The sequence below is a fragment of the Mobula birostris genome, chromosome 12 (genome assembly GCF_030028105.1).
Source record: "Mobula birostris isolate sMobBir1 chromosome 12, sMobBir1.hap1, whole genome shotgun sequence".
In the NCBI taxonomy this organism is placed as follows: domain Eukaryota; kingdom Metazoa; phylum Chordata; class Chondrichthyes; order Myliobatiformes; family Myliobatidae; genus Mobula; species Mobula birostris.
This window is the reverse complement of record NC_092381.1, coordinates 47,875,608-47,896,550: the sequence shown is the minus strand read 5'-3', so window position 1 is coordinate 47,896,550 and position 20,943 is coordinate 47,875,608. Positions and strand designations below refer to the sequence as shown.

The 20,943-nt window shown below is 37.8% G+C and overlaps 1 protein-coding gene across 2 annotated transcripts in view; it reads right to left on the bottom strand.

The window, feature by feature from the left end:
- Positions 1-20,943, bottom strand: part of faf1 (Fas (TNFRSF6) associated factor 1) — a 368,750-nt gene that overhangs the window by 238,217 nt on the left and 109,590 nt on the right. The window lies entirely within an intron of this gene.

Genomic DNA, 20,943 nt, shown 5'->3' with positions numbered 1-20,943 from the left:
AGTAGCACAAGGAGCATGTCTCCAGCAATAAAGATTAGAGACAGGTAACAAAAATGAGTAAAGAAAAGCAGACATAATATCTGACTGATATGAACAAACTGAAATCCAAAAAAATCTCAGCAGGAAAGTTCCTGCCTATGATGGCAAATTCAAGAATCACCAGGGGAAAAAAAAATCAATCCTTCATTGCATTAATAGTTTTACTGCAATGTTCAGAGTTTTTTCTTAAATAGATGATGATTTTCTTTCTGGGGTTCCGGTAATGTCATCGTCCAGAATGGCACCTTAAGTCAACAGCTCCTCCGGAAAAACGCATATTTTGCCCCATTAATCCATCAAATACAAGGTCTTTCGAAAATAGCTGAATTGATAAGGGGGGCAAGAATGGGGGAAAAGAATGGAGATAATAAAAGCATCACTGCAGAGCCTATGGAAGAGAGAGGTACAACGAGCAGCTCTCCTACATGTGCGCGTGGTGGCGAGGGTGACACTGGGCCAAGTTCAGGCAAAGTGGCAAATATGATAAAAATTCTGATAGAGATAAGGAAAGTCCAAAAAGATATAAAACAGCAACTCAATGATATAAAGTCAGAGCTCCCCAACATCAATCAGAAAATAGCGGTGGCAGAGACTTGAATTGAAAAGGTGGAAGATCGCGTTCAAAACTTGGAACAGATATTAAGTAAGATGATAAAAATATTAAATCAACAGGAAAGTAAATTGCTTGACCAGGAGGGAAAATCACGACGGAAAAATATCAGGATTTATAATGTTCCCGAAGGAGCGGAGGGTTTGTTGATGATGGAATTTGGAGAAAAGTTACCGCGGGAAGCGCTTGAGATTGGAATTGAGAGGGCGCATCGTGCGCTTGTCCCGAGGCCCTCCGGGGACAGAGAAAGTAAGCCGCGCTCATTAGTACTTAGATTCCTTCGATTCAAGAGCAAGGCGGAGATTCTACGAAGGGCCTGGGGTAAGAAGAGGGTGTTTTGGAACGGGAAGTTAATATATTTCGATCATGATTACCCCCCGGCAGTCCTACAGAAACAGAAGGAACATTCCAAAGCAAAACGAATATTAAAACAAGAAAAGATTAAATTCCAAACCCCCTACCCTGCTAAATTAAGGGTGTTTTATGAAGGAGGGATACAGCTATATCAGACGGTGGAAGAGGCGACTACAGACATGCACAACAGAGGGTTGCCCGTAGCGTGGTCAGACCGAGGGAAAGCCTGGCTGAGCAGTTATCCCAATCTGCTTGGGAAATAGTAAGAGAACCAAGAAAGCAGGGGACGGGAGGAGGACGAGAGAAGGATATTAGGAAGAGACTGTGAGTTCTCCAAGGACAGCCCTCACCTCCAACAGAAGAGCCATAAGGTTTGGCTAACTTTAAAAGTGCTGATAAACTAAACGGAAGCAAAAATAGACAGTGATATACCTATCTTGAGAAATAGGTATTATAATATGGACTTTATATTACTCAATTTTTTTCTTATTTTATTCAATCACTTTTTCCTCCACCTAAATGAGAATATATACATGAGAGGAATACACAGGGAAATCATTTGTGTAATGGACATAGATTTTTTTTACTTACTTTTATAGGTGCTGCAATGGGGGTCAACTCATAGGTAGGAGCGGCTATCCCCCACGGCTAGACGTTTCTTCTAGCTCAACCCAGGATTATCTATAGACCCCAGTCTTGGAATCACACCTTCGTTACCTTTTTTTTATTATTCGTATTTCTTGGCTCTTATTTGTTCAGGGAGTAGATCAATTAAGTTATATTCTGCAAATTTCAATGATATACTAACAGATAAATACACATGGCTAACGACAAAGTAAAATTCTTTTCTTTTAATGTCAATGGGCTGTTAAATCCAATTAAACGCAGTAAAATTCATCAAAAATGAAAAAAGAACAAGCCCATGTAGTATATTTACAGGAACCTCACTTAAATGATAATGAGCATGGAAAATTAAAGAGAATGGGCTTCACTAATTTGTTTTTCTCCTCATATAAATCAGGACATAGAAGGGGAGTTGCTATTCTCATCTAAATTTTGAAAAGTATTCAAAATGGGAGATAAGGAGGGCAGATATATTCTGCTAAGGGGGAATATAGACGGAAATCCAGTTACTTTATTGAATATATATGCACCCCCAGGAAGTGATATTAGTTTCTTCCAGAAAATTACTAATATTATGGTAACGGAAACAGAAGTTCTCTTGATATGTGGAGAAGACTTAAATTTACAATTACAACCAAAGTTAGACTCTTCCAATTGAAAAACTTATTAAACAAAGTCCTGACTTACATAAGAAAGTTAACACTCTTCTTGAGGATGTTGGTCTAATTGATATGTGGAGGGACCTTTTCTCCGACATTCATTATTCTGCCCCCCATTCTGTATATACAAGAATAAACTATTTCATAACATTTGGAAAAGATAAAGACAAAATAATCACCTGTGGATTTGGGACAATAGATGTAAGTGACCACGCACCTATATATTTATCTGTTGATTTTGACCTACATCTAAAGAATACTATTTGGAAACTAAATTCAAATCTACTCAATGATCCCTATTTTAAGGAACAAATTAAAAAAAGAAATTAATCTTTACTTAGAATTCTATGATAATGGAGAGGTTTCACCTCCCATTCTATGGGATACTCTGAAGGCTGTCTTAAGAGGGAAAATTATAGTGATATCTTCATATAAGAAAAAAAGGAATAAAACATTAGAGGAATTACAAAATATGCTGAAGGAACTAGAGAAAAAACACAAATTGAGTTTGGCACAGGATACACTAGAGGAAATTTTAAAAATTAGGAATGAAATTAATAGTTTGGCTACACAAGACATTAGAAAAAAATTAATGTTTCTGAAACAGAGACACTATGGAAGTGGATATAAATCTATGAAAATACTGGCGTGGAAACTGAAAAAAAAATAGCAGAAAATACAATTTATAGAATTAGGGATCCAAGACCAAAAGTGATTTAAAAAAATAAGCTAAGTGAAATTGAAGAAGCTTTTGAAATGTTTTACAAAACTCTATATTCCAAAGTTCCGGGGGAAGCATAACCCGAACCGACACCTTCCTGAATTCTTTAGAGTTACCCACTTTAAGCAAAGAACAAAATAGAACGATGACTGCTGACATTTAACTGAAGCTGAACTAAAAACTGCAATTAGCAAGTCACCAGGATCAGATGGATATACGGCAGAGTGGAATAAGGACTTTAGAAATGAGTTAGTTCCTGTTTTACTCCCCACACTCTAAGAAAGGTGCAAATGCCACCCAGTTGGAAGGAGGCGATAATCTCAGTTATACCGAAAGAAGGCAAGGATAAAATAGAATGTGGATCATTTAGACCAATATCTGTTCTTAATGTGGATTACTAATCTCCATCATGGCCAAACGATTAGACGAGTTTCTACCCACACTGATACATAATGATCAAACAGGTTTTATACAACAACACCAAACACAAGACAAGGGACAAAGGACACTTCACGTTATGGATCATATTTAAAAAAAATGAAATTGAAGCAATAGTGATAAGCGTGGATGCTGAAAAGGCATTTGATTCGGTTAATTGGAATTTTTTTTTAAACAGAGTTTTACATAGATTTGGTCTACATGACACAATTATTAAATCTATACAGGCACTATATGACACTCCTACTGCTAGGATTAAAATCAATGGATATTTATCTAATAGTTTTACCTAGAAAGGGGCACGAGACAGGGTTATGCACTGTCACCACTACTCTTCGCATTATATCTGGAACCACTAGCTCAATACATCAGACAAAATGAAGATATCAGGGGAATTACTGTTAAAGGGACAAGGCATAAATTGGCCTGTTACGTGGATGACATTTTGATCTACCTAGGGCAACCAACATACTCTTTACCTAAATTGATGCAATCCTTTGAACAATATGGCCAACTATCAGGATACAAGATCAACATAGATAAAACCCAACTACTTTCATATAACTATAGCCCACCAAGAGAAATTGAAAGTAGATATCCTTGGGCATGGCAAACAGAGTCCGTCAAATATTTGAGCATCATTATGTCAAAAGATTTGGCAAAATTATCAGAATGTAATTATCAGCCTATACATAAAAAAATTAAGGAAGATATAACAAGATGGAACCTAATTCCTTTTCTTGGTCTCAGTTCAAGGATTGACTCTATTAAAATGAATATACTGCCCAGACTACTATATCTCTTTCAGACCCTACCAATAGAAATTAACCAAAATCAATTCAATGAATGGAACAAGATGCTATCAAGATATATATGGCAAGGTAAAAGGCCTAGAGTTCATCTCAAAACTTTGCAACTAGCCAAGGAAAGTGGGAGGGCGGGGGGAATGGGGCCTACCTTCTCTTAGAGATTATTATTTTGCAGCACAGTTGAGAGCTGTGATATGCCGGTGCAACCCATCATATGATGCTCAATGGAAAACCATTGAGGAGAGGATATTTCCATCCCCATACAGGCAATTTTGGCTAATAACAACCTACAAAGTTACATAAGTACTATTGATAACCCATGGGTGAAATGGATTCTTAAAATATGGAAAACTATTATAAAAGAATATAAACTAGAGAGAGACACTGCAATTCTTAAATGGTGTGCATATGATTCAGATTTTACGCTGAATAAACTGGATGCTAGATTTAAGGACTGGACAGCTAAAGGAGTAACAGCTATTTGCAACATAATGAAAGAAGGAACACTGTTCAGTTTTGAAGTGCTCAAAGAGAAACACTTATTAGAAAAACAAGACTGTTATCGGTATTTACAGATGTGACAATGTGTTAACAGGACGGTTAAAAATGTAACCAAGGCAAGTACATGTCTAATAGGGCTATTTAGAAAAGCATATAATTCAGACAACGGTAGAAGAATCATTTCAAGCGTGTGTAAGGGTTTGTCAAATCTTAAAAACACATTCCACTTCATACATTAAAACAAAATGGGAGGAGGAAGGAATAACAATATGAGGAAGAATCGACAATAATATGGAGGTATCAATGGAAGTGTATCAGTTCACAGAAATGGAAGGAGTTGGGGCGGAAAACCTTGATAAGATATTTTATTACACCCTCTCAGAAATCCTATTATGATAGTAACCCCCTTGTTTGCTGGAGAAATTGTGGAAATCAAAATGCAAACTATTATCATATTTTCTGGGAATGCCCCATTATCAAAGACTATTGGAGTGGGATACATAATGCCCTACAAGACATCTTTAAATGTGAAATATCCTTAGAGAGTAAGACCATATATTTTGGGTATATACCTCAAGAATGGTTGAAAAAAGATAAATATTTAATGAATATATTGCTGGTGGCTGGTAAAAAGACCCTTACCAGGAAATGGTTATCACAGGAGAGCCCAACTTTAAATGTATGGATGGAAATTACAATGGACATTTACAAAATGGAGAAGATAATAGCATCTGTTAATCTTAAATTGGAACAATTTGATTCTGGGAAAAATGGTTTAAGTACATAGGCCTGATTTTATTCACACAAGTCAATCAATATGTTGTTAAAAAAAATCACTCCTTACTTGTACATAGTTTTCTTCTTTCAATCGTTCTTTCTTTTCTCTCCTTTCTGTAAGTGTATACCTCAGATAAATATTATGTAGAGATTTGTGACAAATATGATTATATGATATATATGTACAGTATCTGAAATACATCTTATTGAAATGTTTGATGATGAACTTCAATAAAAAATAAACTACAAAAAAAGATGATTTTCTCTTTATTGTTAACTTCTTTCAGAATTCAGTACAAACTAAAACAAAGTAGAGCTTCTGAATTTCATTCGGGTTGGTGATAGGAACAGTTGAGAGCAGCACTGCTTGTATGGGAGGTTATAATACTATTAACCAAAGTCAGTTTGCATGTAACCTGCACATCAAGGAAAGTAATATTAAGAATTGTTCATGTGGAGTTGCTTAGATTGACACACAATAAAGGCCACAAGTCAGTATTTTACTTACAAGTCTTAAAGAATAAAATTGATAGTATTCAAGGATACCCATGACATCTAGTCTGCTAATTATGTTCTTTTTTTCTCCTGGGTCTTAATAGTGATCATTTGGAACAAAGTAGAAATACAGCACCCCATTTGCACTGCATCTTTGAATTGGCAGGTCGGACACATTGAAAATCAAGCAAAAAAAGGTCTCATAATGAAAACCAGTGATTAATAGAAAATAATTTCTATTAATCATTAATGCTCTATTACATGGAGTTCCATTTTTCAGATTTCTTAATTACTCGTTTTCTTGCTAGCCAGAATCCAACCTTTTACATGCCACTCACAACGTACTTCAACCAAATGCTTCAATATCAACTTTGTAATAGATCTTGCAAACAATAGTATAACACATAGTGGGAAAAAAAAAATCAGTCAAATATACTTATATAAAGGTAAGTCATACAGTACTGTGCACAAGTCTATAGCTAGGGTACCCAAGACATTTTCACAGTACTCTATTTGTCAAAGTGGAGCGGAGAGCAAGTCTGTAAATCTGGGGCAACAAAGGATGTTGGGAATGGCAAGAGTGAAGCACTGCAGGAAGATATGGAACAACGGCAGCAGGTGACACACCCAAGGTCATTTGATTCAAAACAATTGGTTTATTGATCATTACAAAATGTCTCCTTGGTGCTTCCTGCTCCCTTCACCTTTTTCCAACCATGATTCCCCTCTCCCTGTCCCCTTCCCACTCTCAGTCCACAATGGAGACCCATATCAGAATCAGGTTTATCATCACTCACATGTGTCATAACTTTTGGGGTTTTTGTGGCAGCAGTGCAATACATAAAATTATTACAGCACTGTGGAAAAAGTCTTAGGCACCCTAGCTGTATATATGTGGCTAAGACTTTTGCACAGTATTGTAGTAATATTATGTTTTGCACTATACTGCTGTCACAGTATAACATACAATTTATATTAAGCTCTAAACGAGAACTGGAAAAATAGATTGAGTTAATAGAATTCCTATCTCCAAAATATTATTTGCTTGACAAACTTGTCATTGAACCCCCACACCACTACAGCACTTCTATCAGGTCCTCAGCCTATACAGTAGTGGTACACCCATGCCAACCAACTGCTTAATTTGCCTTAAACTCTAAGTAATGTCAAAGCACAATAAAGAAAAATACAAACTATTCTATTTTTTATATAACTTATTCTCCACTGCATTCACGGCTCAATTTTAGATGTTATTTTAGGGTTCATGGGAATGGTTTGGGGGATATTGAGGGGAGTTAGAGGTCAGGTTAGAAACAGGCATAGGGGGGAATTAGAGGACAGGCCAGAGCATTAAGTCTTTGGTTTCCATTCATACTTGCAGGACAGTGGCACGGACTTTGTACATCTGCAGACCGAGTCAGGATGTCTGGCTGATGGACCAGCATGGACAAAGGCTGGTGGACCCTTCAAGGTCAGAGAGTTGTCAGTGACTTCTGGAATGGGAGTTCCGTTCAGTCCAACTTCTTGAGTTGGAATTCCTCCTCATTCTTTCATGCAGGAGGAATGAGGTCCGATGGCCCCCCTTGGTCTGAGAATCAGAGAGACTGGAGTTCCATATCTAGAGCATAGGATCTCATCATCAGATCAAGCCTGAGGTTTGAACTGCAAGTCCAGAATTTGAAGCCCATTGGCCAGAGCCCCAAATCCGCAACTCTCTGCAAGTCTGCTTGGGTAATCGAAAGCCCATTGTCTATGAGTCCGATTCTGAATACAGGTCCGCTGAAGGCCAAAGAATATGGACTGCCTTGAGGTTAGAGAACTGTGTACAGTACATGTACGAATGGGAGGGAGGAACAGAGGCTTGTTTTGCTGCTTCTTGTATTCCGTTTTGTTGTGTTCTGTGTTGTTCTGCCAAGCATTGTGGGCAAGTTATTTTGGCACCAGAGTGGGTGGTGACTCTTGCGGGCTTCACCAAGCACAGCATTGGATGTGTTAGCTGTTAATGCAAAATAATATATTTCACTGTATGTTTTGATGTACAGATGATAAATAAACTGGAATCTGCCTCTGTATTCTGACATCGCAGCAAGACTGGATTGAGACAATGCCATGGGATCAATAGCTAATAGTCTTTGAAAAGCATAACTAAAGATATTGGAAATCTAAAAGGAAGACAAAAAAAGTGAAAATACTCTGCAGGACAGGCAGAATCTATGCCAAGAAAACATCTTAGATGAATGACCTTCCACCAGAATTCAAAGAGATTCACATTTTCAGCTTCTGCAGTCCTTTTGCTTTACAATTTTTATATATGCAGCACTGACAAAATAAAGACACTTCAATGGGGTTTACAATATTAAAAATAAACACAATTGTTATAATTCCCTTTCATCCTTACTGCCAATGCTTTAAGTTTTCTTATCTACTTCTAGAATGTAGTTTACTGGATAGTTAACTGTCAAGCTTACCACCTCTCTCGCCCCTTCTGGCACCAAACAGAAGAGAGCTGGACCATTTTCTTTTCCCCTCTTATTTTATTAAGTGAGTGGCTTGTTTCCTACCCTTCTCTCCCCAATCTCTGAGCTATCTGACATAATATGTCAGTTACTTTTAAAACTCATCCTCTTCTGCTTATGTTTTATATTCTCCTCCTCCTCTTATAAACGTATTCATCTTTAGAGACCACTCTCTCCACTCTCTAATTCTGTTCCACTAGTTAACTGGTTTCATACTCCTGACTGTTCTGCCTAATCATCACTTGCAATATATGCATTATGAACATCAACCAACAGGCAACTTCACAACAAGTAAAATCAACAGAGTTCCAGTGATAGTAGTAGAAAACAGTAACAGAGGTAGTTGCTTTTCTGGACAGGATAGAAATAATATTGTTCTGATACTGGAGCCCCTGCTTGTTCTGGTTCTTGTTGATGGATAATCATAAGCTGTACATGGGTACAAAGGATATCACTTCAAAGTTTGAAAATGGCACAAAACACTGAAATATCGCATGCAGTAAGCAGAACAACAGAAGACTTCAGGAGTACAGACTGGTGAAAATAGACAAACTTTCTAAGTAAAACTTGGTGTAAAGAGCATGAAGTGATGTATTTCAGAGGCAAAGTGAGGAGAGGTTATGTGAAATAAGTTTTAAGAATGATGGTGATGCAAGTTCACATGCAAGACCTGATAAAGTTGTGAATGAGCATACAGGATTCTGGAGTTTATAACCAGTGACATAAGATAGAAAAGATGGTAAACCATTATAACTCATCTGTTAGAACTATCTAGACCAGTTCTAAGCAGAATTTGTTAGAAAGCATATCAATGCCTCTGGGAAAGTGCAGATGAGACACCATCTGCGTGGGGAGATTAAATACAACTCCTTCAATTGCTCCAAAATGAAAGTATTGGGGATATTGAGATATTTTGATAGACTAGATACAGGTGAATCCATTCCCACTAGAGGGCAGATTAGTAACAAGAGAAAAGTTCAAGATAATTTGCTGCACAGCCAGAGTCAGAGGTGGAAATGAGAATTTTTTTTCTCTGCAATTAACTACAGTGCATTTGATTTGCATGGTCTAAAAGGTGGTTGAAGTGGATTCAAAACTAAATTGCAAAGGTTAGTAATTATTCAGAAAAAAATAGTCAACAAAAGAGCAAGGATAGCTCCTTCAAAATAGTTGACGCAGGCACAAAGGACCAAGTGGGCTTTTCTGTTGCTCACTCCAATAAATAGGAACCAATTATAGCACCAATGAACTGCTCCCAGCCCTTCAAAGGATCTCTAATGATAAATATCTCTTGCCTGAAGAAAACCCACCTCAGCAATTCTTTATATACAATTTATTTATTAAAATGCAGATGTTACTGTAGAGCCCAGCATTCATCATCTGTTCCTAAATGTCTTCTAGGTAGTAGTGGTCAGCTGCCTCTAAAAGTGTTGCAGTCCTTCTGGCGAAGGAAATTCCAAAATTCCAGGATTTAAACCTAACAATAAAGTACAGCAGTATAATTCCAACTCAGGAGGTGCAAGACTTGGAGTCGAACCTAATGTGTTCCAAACGGTACACAATGCAGTCATATCTGATGGAATCAAGTGTTGCTGAATCCACACTCACTACACTGGAACAATACAATAACATATCTACTGCAAATGCGACTTAATTAGATCGTGATAAGCTTTGGAAGACTATATACATTCTAACTATACAAATAATACTTTCTAATGTAAGGGGGCATCAACAGATACAAGATTCTTTTAAAGCAGGGGTTCCCAACCTTTCTTATGACATGGACCCCTACCATTAATGGAGGGGTCCATGGACCTCAGGTTGGGAACCCCTGTACTTTCAAAAAAAAAATGACTTCATCCCTACTGAAATAGGGAGGTAATTATAAATCTACAGTAAGCCTGAAAACATTTATGAAGATCAAACCAACATTGCCCTAAATTTCTGCTCCAGCATATATAAACACTTACACAATATTACAAAGATCATCACAACCAATTATGTACAAGTCAAACATGCCAAGTACTTTCCAATTTCTCCCCCTAAATATAGCTTCTTTCAAAATTACTTAAAAGTACTTGAAGCTGAAAATAAACAATTTGTTAGACAAGAATCTGATGCATACAAGTTAAGCCCACCATGGAATTCTACTGTATTTTAATATTTTGAGTAAATAATTTATGCTGCAATTTAAATGCGGTCAAAGCAATTAGAATAGTTAAGAATACAGCTAAAGCAATTAAACATTTAGGAATAGTTAAGTATAATTTTATTAAATATTTATATTCTACAGTTACAGTAATAAAAAGAAAGCAAACAAAATTTTAAGAACCTACATAAACTGAATTATTAATACTATCATTTTCAAAGCAGTCACTATTTAATTTAGAAATGAATTTACGACGACATTTCAATCTGGCAATTATTCACATATGAAAGCTTCCATATTCTGAAAACACCCAAAAGTAATGCATCAAAAACATCTTTAAAAAGGCATTCCAGAAACTACTATAGGCAATTTTTAAAAAGGCTATTACTGAAGGCCATTTTAATGGCTGGCACTTCATGTTTTGATATGACTTTTTTCTTCCATTAAAACTAAACATCTTTCTGATTCAATAAACTAACTGGTAATCCCTATGGGGGCTTAACAGAGTAGACATTAAGATGTTTTCACTAGTAAGAGAGTCTCAAACAAAAGGACATAGTTACAAGCCCAGTTACTTCAAAACAGAAGTGTTTAAAAATGTCTTCGCTCAAAGGTTAGTTTTTGTCTATGTAAATTTTTGTAAAAATCTATTGTAGTTCTTTTTTTCCTATAAATGCCTGCAAGAAAATGAATCTTAAGCTGGCATATGGTAAGATATATGTACTTTGATAATATATTTACTTTAAATTTTAAAAGACAGCCAAGTTACAGTCCATTAACTTCTTCCCAAGAATAATATACAATAGCAGTCAGATCCCATTCAACCATGTTTCACTAGTTAGATATGCATTACCAATTTTCCTGTGCTATCTACCCAGCAAAAAAGTAGCTGATAATTCAAGCTCTCGTAAGCTACTTAGGCTTCATTCTAGTAAAGTGAGATGGAAATATGACATTTTTATACCATCTGAAAATTCAGGAAGTCTCAAAGATTCTGAAAGCCAATTCAGTCTCATTTTCCTGATAAAGTGTTTGGAGCACAAGCGTAGTAACCAGCACCCTGTTTACATCAGGGCAATCAGTGCAAGACCTCATGGTAATTGTCCTAGTTAAGGCATCAATTATAAATAACCTGAGTGGGACACTGCAAAAATATCGGCAACAACAATACCTTGAAAGCTACAGATGAGTATTAAACTGATCTCTGCCTAATTCATTCTAGCACAGTGGCAAGAAAAGAGGCAAATAAATTATACATTACACTCTCCCACCAAAACAACAAAAGGATTGAAAACATATTGCCTCCAAGTTTCAATGATATCAAAGGATAAATATCAGTCTGGATACCATGGATGACTTCTCTGCTCTTCTTCCAAATGGGAAGTGTTTTTTTTAAAGTGAACTCAAGTTTGAAATGCAACTACCTGACTAAGTTGAATGCAGTATCCACAAGCCACAGTTAATACAATGTTTGCTTGTATGCACAACCATATACGTACTTAGTCCCTCAGCTGTGAGGAACTGCCCAAGGAAATTAGGACAAGCCCAGCAACTAGAGGCTAGTGAGTTTAACTTTGGTGGTAGAAAATATTTTTAAAATATTGATGCAGCATATGATTCACGGAGGGAAACAGATCAATTAAGAGACACAAGCAAGGATTGCTGAAAGAAAAACTTGTTTAACTAACTTGATGTGTTAATTTGGTGATATAGCAGACAGAACTGATGAGGATAATGTGACATATATGACTTTCAGAAGGCTTTTATCCACCTAGCTAAAAAGGACATTGATGGCATGGATACAACGTAGGGTAAATAACAGACAGCAGGTCATGATGAATTGCTGTTTCTTAGAATAGAGCAGGGTGAATAGTGGTGTTGAGAGATGTTCTAGTAATGTTCTAGATACTGGTGTTAAGGACATTGAGTTTTGTTTTTACTTTCCAGACTAAAAACCTAAACTTGGTGATGCAAACCACGATTTCTATTTAGCAACGACAAAGCTCAACAGCGTTGTAAACTGCAAGGAGGAGTGTGATTGCAGCAGAATATAATCAGACTGATATAATTGGTACATGCAAAGAAATCTGAACTGAAGCAGAATGAGAAATAATGTAGAATAAAAAAATTAATAGGGAGCATGGTATCTGGTGTGTTGGCCATCACTGGTCGGGAGACTGAATTCAAGAGTTGTGAGGTAATGTTGCAGCTCTATAAAACCAGTTAGACCACACCTGGAGTGTATTGTGATCAGTTCTGATCACTTCATTATTGGAAGGAGGAGGAAGCTCTAGAGAGGATACAGAGGAAATTTACTAGGATGCTGCCAGGATTAAAGAACATGTCTTATGAGGAAATGTCAAATGATCTAGGGTTTTGCTCTTGGGAACTGAGGAGGATGAGAAGCAACTTGATACAGGTGTAAAATATTCAGAGGGGCATCACTAGAGCAGACAGCCAGTGCTGTTTTCCCATGGCATCTGTTTAAAGGCAGGAAGTTTAGGGGAGATACCAGGTAGGTGTTGGTTTTTTTCAAACACATAGCAGTCTATTTCTGGAATGCAGTGGTAGAGGATGATACTCTGAGATAGGCCCATAGACGCAAGAAAAATGAAGGGTTCTGGTCTATGTAGGAGGGAAGGGATAAATTGATCATGTAGTAGGTTTATACAGGCAGGTACAAAATCATAAGCCAAAGGGCCTATATTTATACTCTACTGTACTGGTCTATGTTCTATGTGCAGGAGCAGAGGAACGTTTAGTACTTGTGCACAAATCATTGAAGATTGCGCCGCTCTCAAGCAGTAGCCTCTCTAGGGCCAACTAAAGGTGTTTTTGTCTTTTTTTTAAAACAGCTTTTTTACGATCGCAAGACAATGCTTGACATTAGTAACTTCAGGTACTGCAGGTCAACCCCATTAGCGTGTTGTTCGTTGACAGGATAGTTGCAGGAGATCAATGGTACAGACCTTGTTGCTGCCTGCTACATAAGGGCATCAGAGTTGGTGCATGAAGATGGTGTGCCGTCTAATAGCGAGTGATTGTCCTGGATGACTTTCTTGCAATCGCAAGAACATGTTGGATATTGGTAATGTAAAATACTGCAGTCCGGTTCACTGGTTTATTGGTGAGACCAACGGCAGTGGAGCCTTAGCTATAGCAAGGACAAAGCCTCACGCTGCGTACATGCCTTTGCAGCAGTCCGGGAGCGGACACACCTGAGGCAGTGTGGCACAGCGTCCATGCTAGACTGAAGGCTAGCCCCTGCCATCAATACTGCCCTCCGGTGTTCGCTGGGCAAAAAAACAACCAAGTTGCATGCATGCATTCATTCATCCATCTGTGGACTGCCAGAACTGTCAGTTCTTGCCAACAACACCCATGCACCATCAATTTACAGGACTTGGGATATATATATTTTTTGTGTGACTGTATGTTTACAGCTACCTATGTGCCTTAGGCTGTGTATGACTGTTTGTACTACTATTTGCACCTTGGCCCCAGAGGAACCCTCTTTCATTTGGCTATATTCATGGGCATTCATATACGGTTGAATGATAATTAAACTTCGAACTTGAACTTTAAGGTGGCAGGACAGGATGAAACTACTGTGCTCTGCCACCACCTAGATCTCACCAGAATGAAGCACCAGCAGCATTATACTGTTTACTTTTCAAGATATGATGCAAATGCCTTATTATTAATTTAATTTGATAATATTACTTTGTGTTGTTGGTGAGTTATATACACACACTGTGTTGTGCACTTTGGCCTGGAGGAATATTGTTTCAACTGGCAGTATGCATATAGTTGAAATGACAATAAACTTGAACTTGAAAATGGCAAATAAACTTTGTTAAAAGAAGCACTGTATGAAGTACGTGTCAGCATCAACAGCAAGCAAAAAAGGGAAAGTTACAAAGACCTCAGAAAGTAGCAATTTCGAGATGTTTCCATCAGGAAGAACAAACTTTTCCACACAAAGCATGAGGGAGACATTCAGTTTTTTTGAAACCAACAGACAGAGGATAGAAACAGAATGCAAAATTTCACAAATATGCTAGCAGAATGACCCAATCTGGCAAATGAAACTTAATTTAGACAAATGTGAAGTAACACATTTTAGATGAACAGAAATTATGTAAACCAAATGGCACATTTCTAAACTGCTTGCAGGAACAGGGGAGCCCATGTGTATAACAGAGAGAAAGTTTGAATTGGCATGATATGGCTAGAGTTGTTAGCAAAATATAGGGGACCTTGGAATTCACGAGGGCAGATCACTTATCCTGAGAAGTCAGGTTCAATCTTTGTAAAATGCTGGTTATGCCACAACTGGTGTATAATATCCAATTCAGAAAGGATGGAAGATTAAAGAAGCACAACACGGGAGATCATTTGATTTCATCCCAGGTGTCCATAACCCTCTCAAATAGGCTCAGTTTAACATGCAAATACAAAAATCCAGTTATAGAGAGGCTCTGGTGAAATCAGAGCCAGAATATTGAAAACAGGCTTAATTTCTCAACCCAAGCAAGAATACGTATGAGATAAAGTGAAAACAGCAAGTTCACCAGATTGATTCTTGCAATTTCAAGTTTGTGATATTAAGACAGTAAAATGATAACTCCCATAATTTGGGGATTGAAATGAGAGGCAATTTCATGGAAACACAAAATTCTTACAGGTCTTGGCAAGGATGGATGTAGAGCTGAAAATTCCCCTGGCTAGGATGTGCAGAACCAGTGCTCACAGTATTAAAATAAGGAACTGGCCTTTCAGGACAGAGGGACGAAAATCTTTGAAATTCTGTTCCAAAACAGCTGTGGAAGCTCAGTCACTAAATATATTCAAGGCAAAGATCACTAGTTTTTCAGATATTAAGGGAAACAAGGCATGAAATTAAGTGCAGCAGCCTCAAGAGGCTGAATAACTTTGTACTGCTTATATTCTCTTGTGACAGAGACACATTAGTCCTCCATTAGGTGCACTGACTTAACCTTCGGAAAATCAGCAGGTTGATAAGAATCTACTGCTAACACACTATTCCTGCTGGAAAACCAATGAACATATCAAGTCTTAATATGCATTAAAATTCAGTTGTTCCTGATTAAATCATAATTACGACAAACTCACCTCACTCTCTTTCTCGTGATACAATAATTTTCCATACTGAGTCATATTACCTCAATTACATTTAAAAGCAATTTATAATTTTAAAAAATATATTTATTTCTCATTTCAGGTTGTCTGCAAACTCTAGTCATAATTCTGCTTTCATGTGAATTATAATGCTTCATTCTCATTTCTTGCTTTCCCATGTGAGAATCCCTCAGGTTGATTAGCTGATCAATCAGCTTGTTATCTGCACTGTTGATTGATGCACATCAAGTCTTAAATTAAACATCACTCTGAGATAGAGCAAATAAACACCAGAGTCTACAAAATATGCCCAAGCAAATTTCTGGAAAAGGTTCACAAGAGTATTACCAAACTGTTATGGGGATGGGGTACAGAACAAGGGAGACAAGGTTGTTCTCGTTGGAGGAAAGAAAACTGAAAGAATATTTGATTAAGATGGATGAGATTACATAAAATTTAGATAGGATAAACTAATACAAGTCATTTCATTTAGAAAACAATTCAAGGACCATAAACACATCAAAAGTGGTAGGCAAAAACATGGGAACAGGGGTGTAAAGGAGGAGGGGTGGGAGACCTTTTTTAATTTAAAGCAATAGTTATTTGAGAAATTACTGATCATGCGTTTAAAAGGACAATAATTTTCAGATACAGACAAAGTGCAGGGCAAGGGGACTGAGCGAATTTTTCCATAGAGAGCTGGCAATAGATTTGACGGGCAGAAGGCCTCTCTGGAGCAACAGTAAATTTAATGATTTTGTGAATCTAGTCTGTCTGGGCAGAGGACAAGATTGGCTTTTAATTAGATTGATTATCATCATGCATATATATTTTAGAAGTTTGACTATCTATTTGCTATGATTTCAGCCTCTTCACTTATACCAGATGCAAACATAAGCTTTATTTGTCACAAGTGCAAAACATGAAAGCATACAGTGAATTGCACTGTTTTGCGTCAAGTTAAATCAGTGAGGACTGTGCAATGTCGCCATGCTTCCAGTGCCAAAATAGCATGCCCACAACTCACTAATCCTAACTGTATGTTTTGGACTGTGGGAGGAAATCACAGCAACCAAAGGAAACCTATCCGATCACAGAATGTACAACCTTATTAAAAATATTATATAAAACTAGCATACTTTCCCATCATAGTTGCTGTGAAATGGGAAGCTGCTTGAAATAGATGTTGGATAGTTTGATGTTTGATATTCTGTGTGTTATTCACTCTCTTTCTGCCATTTGCACAATTTGTTCTTTTCTTGAGCATTAGGTGTTTGATGTTTTGTTGAACAGGTTCCATGGTGTTTCTTTGTTTTCTGGGTTATCGACTCTCAGAGTTGTTTCTGTATACATAGTTTGATAACAAATGTGCTTTGAATCTTTGGTTGCAAAGACAATCTCAGCATTGGAACCCAGTAATAGATGCAGTTGGGTGGGGGGGGGGTTCATTCAACTCTCACAATCTGTAGAGGACCCAGCTCCATCATATCAGACTGTGCTCCGACAGCAGACTGTTCACTGTGTGCTTCACACCAGCTGTACATAGCTATCTATATATGCAATGTAAGTGGATTTCATCCTTAGACTTGGCCATTCCAAAACACAATTTTTTTTAAATATAAAAACCATTCCATTGGTGATTTACTCTTGTATTTCAGATCACTGTCTTGCTGCATCATTCAACACAAATTAAGCTTCAGGTGATGGACTGCTACCTTGACATTCTTGTGCAAAATGTCTTGATACAATTTTGAATTCATTGTTTCCTCAACAATTGCAAGCTGTTCAGGCGCTGAGACAAGCAAAGCAGCCCGAAACAATGATGCTCCTTCCACCATGCTTCACAGTTGGAATGAGGTCTTGGTGTTGGTGAGCAGTGCCGTTGTTCCTCTAACCACCACAGTGCAGAGTTCTGCCAAGAAGTTCAATTTTTGTCTCATCTGTCCACAGAACATTGTCGCATAAGTGTTGTGGAACATCCAGGTGGTCCTTTGCAAACTTGAGATGTGCAGCAACATTTCTTTTGGACAGCAGTGGTTTCCTCCATTGTGTCCTTCCATGAACACCATTCTTGTTCAGTATTTTTCTTATAGTGGATACATGAACAAAAACTAGCAAGTTTGAGATTTCTACAGGTCTTTTGCTGTTACCCTTGGCAGACATCCCACCTCTCCCGGAAGTTCCGGGAGTCTTCTGCATATTAATAGTGGCTCTCTGATGCCCACAAATTATATACAATGTCCCGGAAATCAATTTTTTTTTGAGAGGGAGGGAGCGAGCGAGAGAAAGTAAGAGAGAGCGACCACGAGAGAGATAAAGCAAGAGAGAGCGTGAGAGCAACCATGAGAGAGAGCAAGTGCAAAAAAGAGCACGAGCATGAAAGACAGAGCAAGAGAGCGCGAGTGAGAGAGCGAGAGAGAGCAAGAGAGAGCGCGAGTGAGAGTGCGAGTGACAGAGAGCGCAAGCGCGCCATGGCAGAGTGTTCCAAGAAAAAGAAAATATAAACGTATGTCATCCAGGACTACACTGAACTGCACCCCTGCCTAATAGGGGTCAAAAATAATGACAGTATTGTGCTCTGCACTGTTTGCATCAGTGATTTTTCTATTGCCCATGGTGGGTTAAGACTGTAAAAGACATGCTGAGGTGAGTTTAACAGGTGTCATTCGTTCACTAGCATAGCTAACATTATTTAAACTAGCTGGCTAGCTGCTAACGAGCTACTCTATTGCAGATATCCCACCTCTCCTGGAAGTTCCAGGAGTCTCTCGCAAATTGATGGTGCTACCTCCCTGAAATGAGTTTTTGCAGGGTGGGATGTCTGCCTTGGGTTCTTTTTCACCTACTTTCATTGGTGTGATCTTTACAGGATGCCCATTCCTAGGGAGGAACAGTACTGAGTTTCCTATATTTGTAGACAATTTCTCTTACCATGGACTAATTGACAATCAGGTCTTGAAAAATGCTTTTGTACCCTTTTCCATCTTCATGAATCTCCACAATTCTTCTTCTAAGGTTCTCTGAAAATTGTTTGAGGCATGGTGCCCATAAACAGATCTTTAAACAGATCTTTCTTGAGAAGTGCAGGCTCTGTCAGTAACCTGACTTTGTGTTTCTTTTTTTTTAATATAGGGCAAGGCTCCTCTACAACCTTCACTTCCAATCTTATCTCATTGATTAGACCACCTAACTCCAAATAGCATTTGTAGAAGGCATCACCCTAGAAGTTCATATACTTTTATGAACCTTGACTGTGATTGATTAAATGGTGTACTGAGTATTAACGAGAAGTACAATTGTTTGTGTGTTATTAGTTCAGGCAGATTGTGTTTGTCTATTACTGTGATTTAGATAAAGATCAGACCACATTTTATGAGTAATTAATGCAGAAAACCAGGTAATTGTAAATGGTCAGAAACTTTTTCTTGCACATGTGGTTGCAAATATTTCAAAATCTGAAATCTGAAACACCTCCTTCCTCAAGCATTTTGGATAAGGGATGGTCAACTGGTACATAATACTGGTACTATGTACATATCCAGTACATAATACTGGTACTGTGTTCCAGTATTCAGCAGCCATTAAACAGCATTGTCTCCCTCTCCTCCTTTTATCTGTTCACGGTTCTCACACTGTAATGGTAAATTCTGGAATGGTATTCTCTCAGAAAAGATTATCTTGTCTTAATAGCTCTACTCATGACTGTCCTAATGTAAACAGGTTGGTTGGTTAAATTGCTGTTTATCTCTAACTTACTCTAAACTTAGTTTTCAACTTCAATCCTTGAATTTAAAACTCTTCAGTATCTCCTCATCACAAATAACATCATTCTCCCTCACCATCAGTTACACACTTTCTCAAATATTTTATTTGCATTCTTATTTTCTTCCCAATTTCATTACATTTCCCTTGATTATACGTTCAAGGCATATTATATGTGAAATTATGCAGTTGAAATTTAACATTAAACATCCTACTGCAGGATATAACATGAAATAGAAATACGTCACTCTGGCTGTTGACCAATTCCCACAGCAATATTCTACGAGGTGTGATTGATAAGTTTATGGCCTAAGGTAAAAGGAGTCAAATTTAGAAAACCTAGCACATTTATTTTCCCTATACTTACACACTTAGTCCAGTGGTTGTGGAGCATATGGATCCCTTCTTTGTAGAAATCGGCATCTTGGACCTCCAGAAGTGGTCCACAACAGGGGTGATTGATAAGTTTGTGGCCTCGGGTAGAAGGAGATGAGTTACTAACTTCAAACTTTCTGCATTTTCACTCAGAGAGTTGAACTGCACATGCATGTAACTAGAGCGGTATAACTCATCTCCTTCTACCTTAGGCCATGAACTTATCAATCACCCCTGCTGTGGACCACCTGGAGATCCAGGACGCTCTCGTTACATGCACATGCAGTTCAACTCTTTGAGTGATAATGCAGAAAGCTTGAAGTTAATAACTCGTCTCCTTCTACCTTAGGCCACAAACTTATCAATCACCCCTGCTGTGGACCACTTCTACAAAGAAGGGATCCGTATGTTCCACGACCACTGGACTAAGTGTGTAAATGTAGGAGGGGACTAGGTTGAAAAATAAATGTGCTAGGTTTTCTAAAATTGACTCCTTCTACCTTAGGTCACAAATTTATCAATCACCCCTCATATTTATTTCTGAATATTTTCTATCCATGGACCAGATTAATATCCAGATGCCTCCTATTTGATGGAATGTGAACACCATCTTGGCAATAATAAAACATCCATCCAGGAAGAGCTTTGAATTGTTGCCATGTGAATAACTTCATCCATCAAAATTAGTGGATCATTAGAATCAATGGATTTCTAAGACATCAATGGTTCTTCCACTTGTTATGAATCTATAAGTCACTAAGCCAAGAGTCCTTGAACAATACTACTTTACTGCCACAGAGTTCATGGCTTGGGGAAGAGGAATTTCCTGTAAATGCAAAACTATCTTCTGAAACAGACACAAAATGCTGGAGGAACTCAGCAGCCAAGGCAGCATCTATGGAAATACAGACGTTTTGGGTACAGACCCTTCATCAGGACTGGAAATAAAACTAAGAAGTCAAAGTAAGAAAG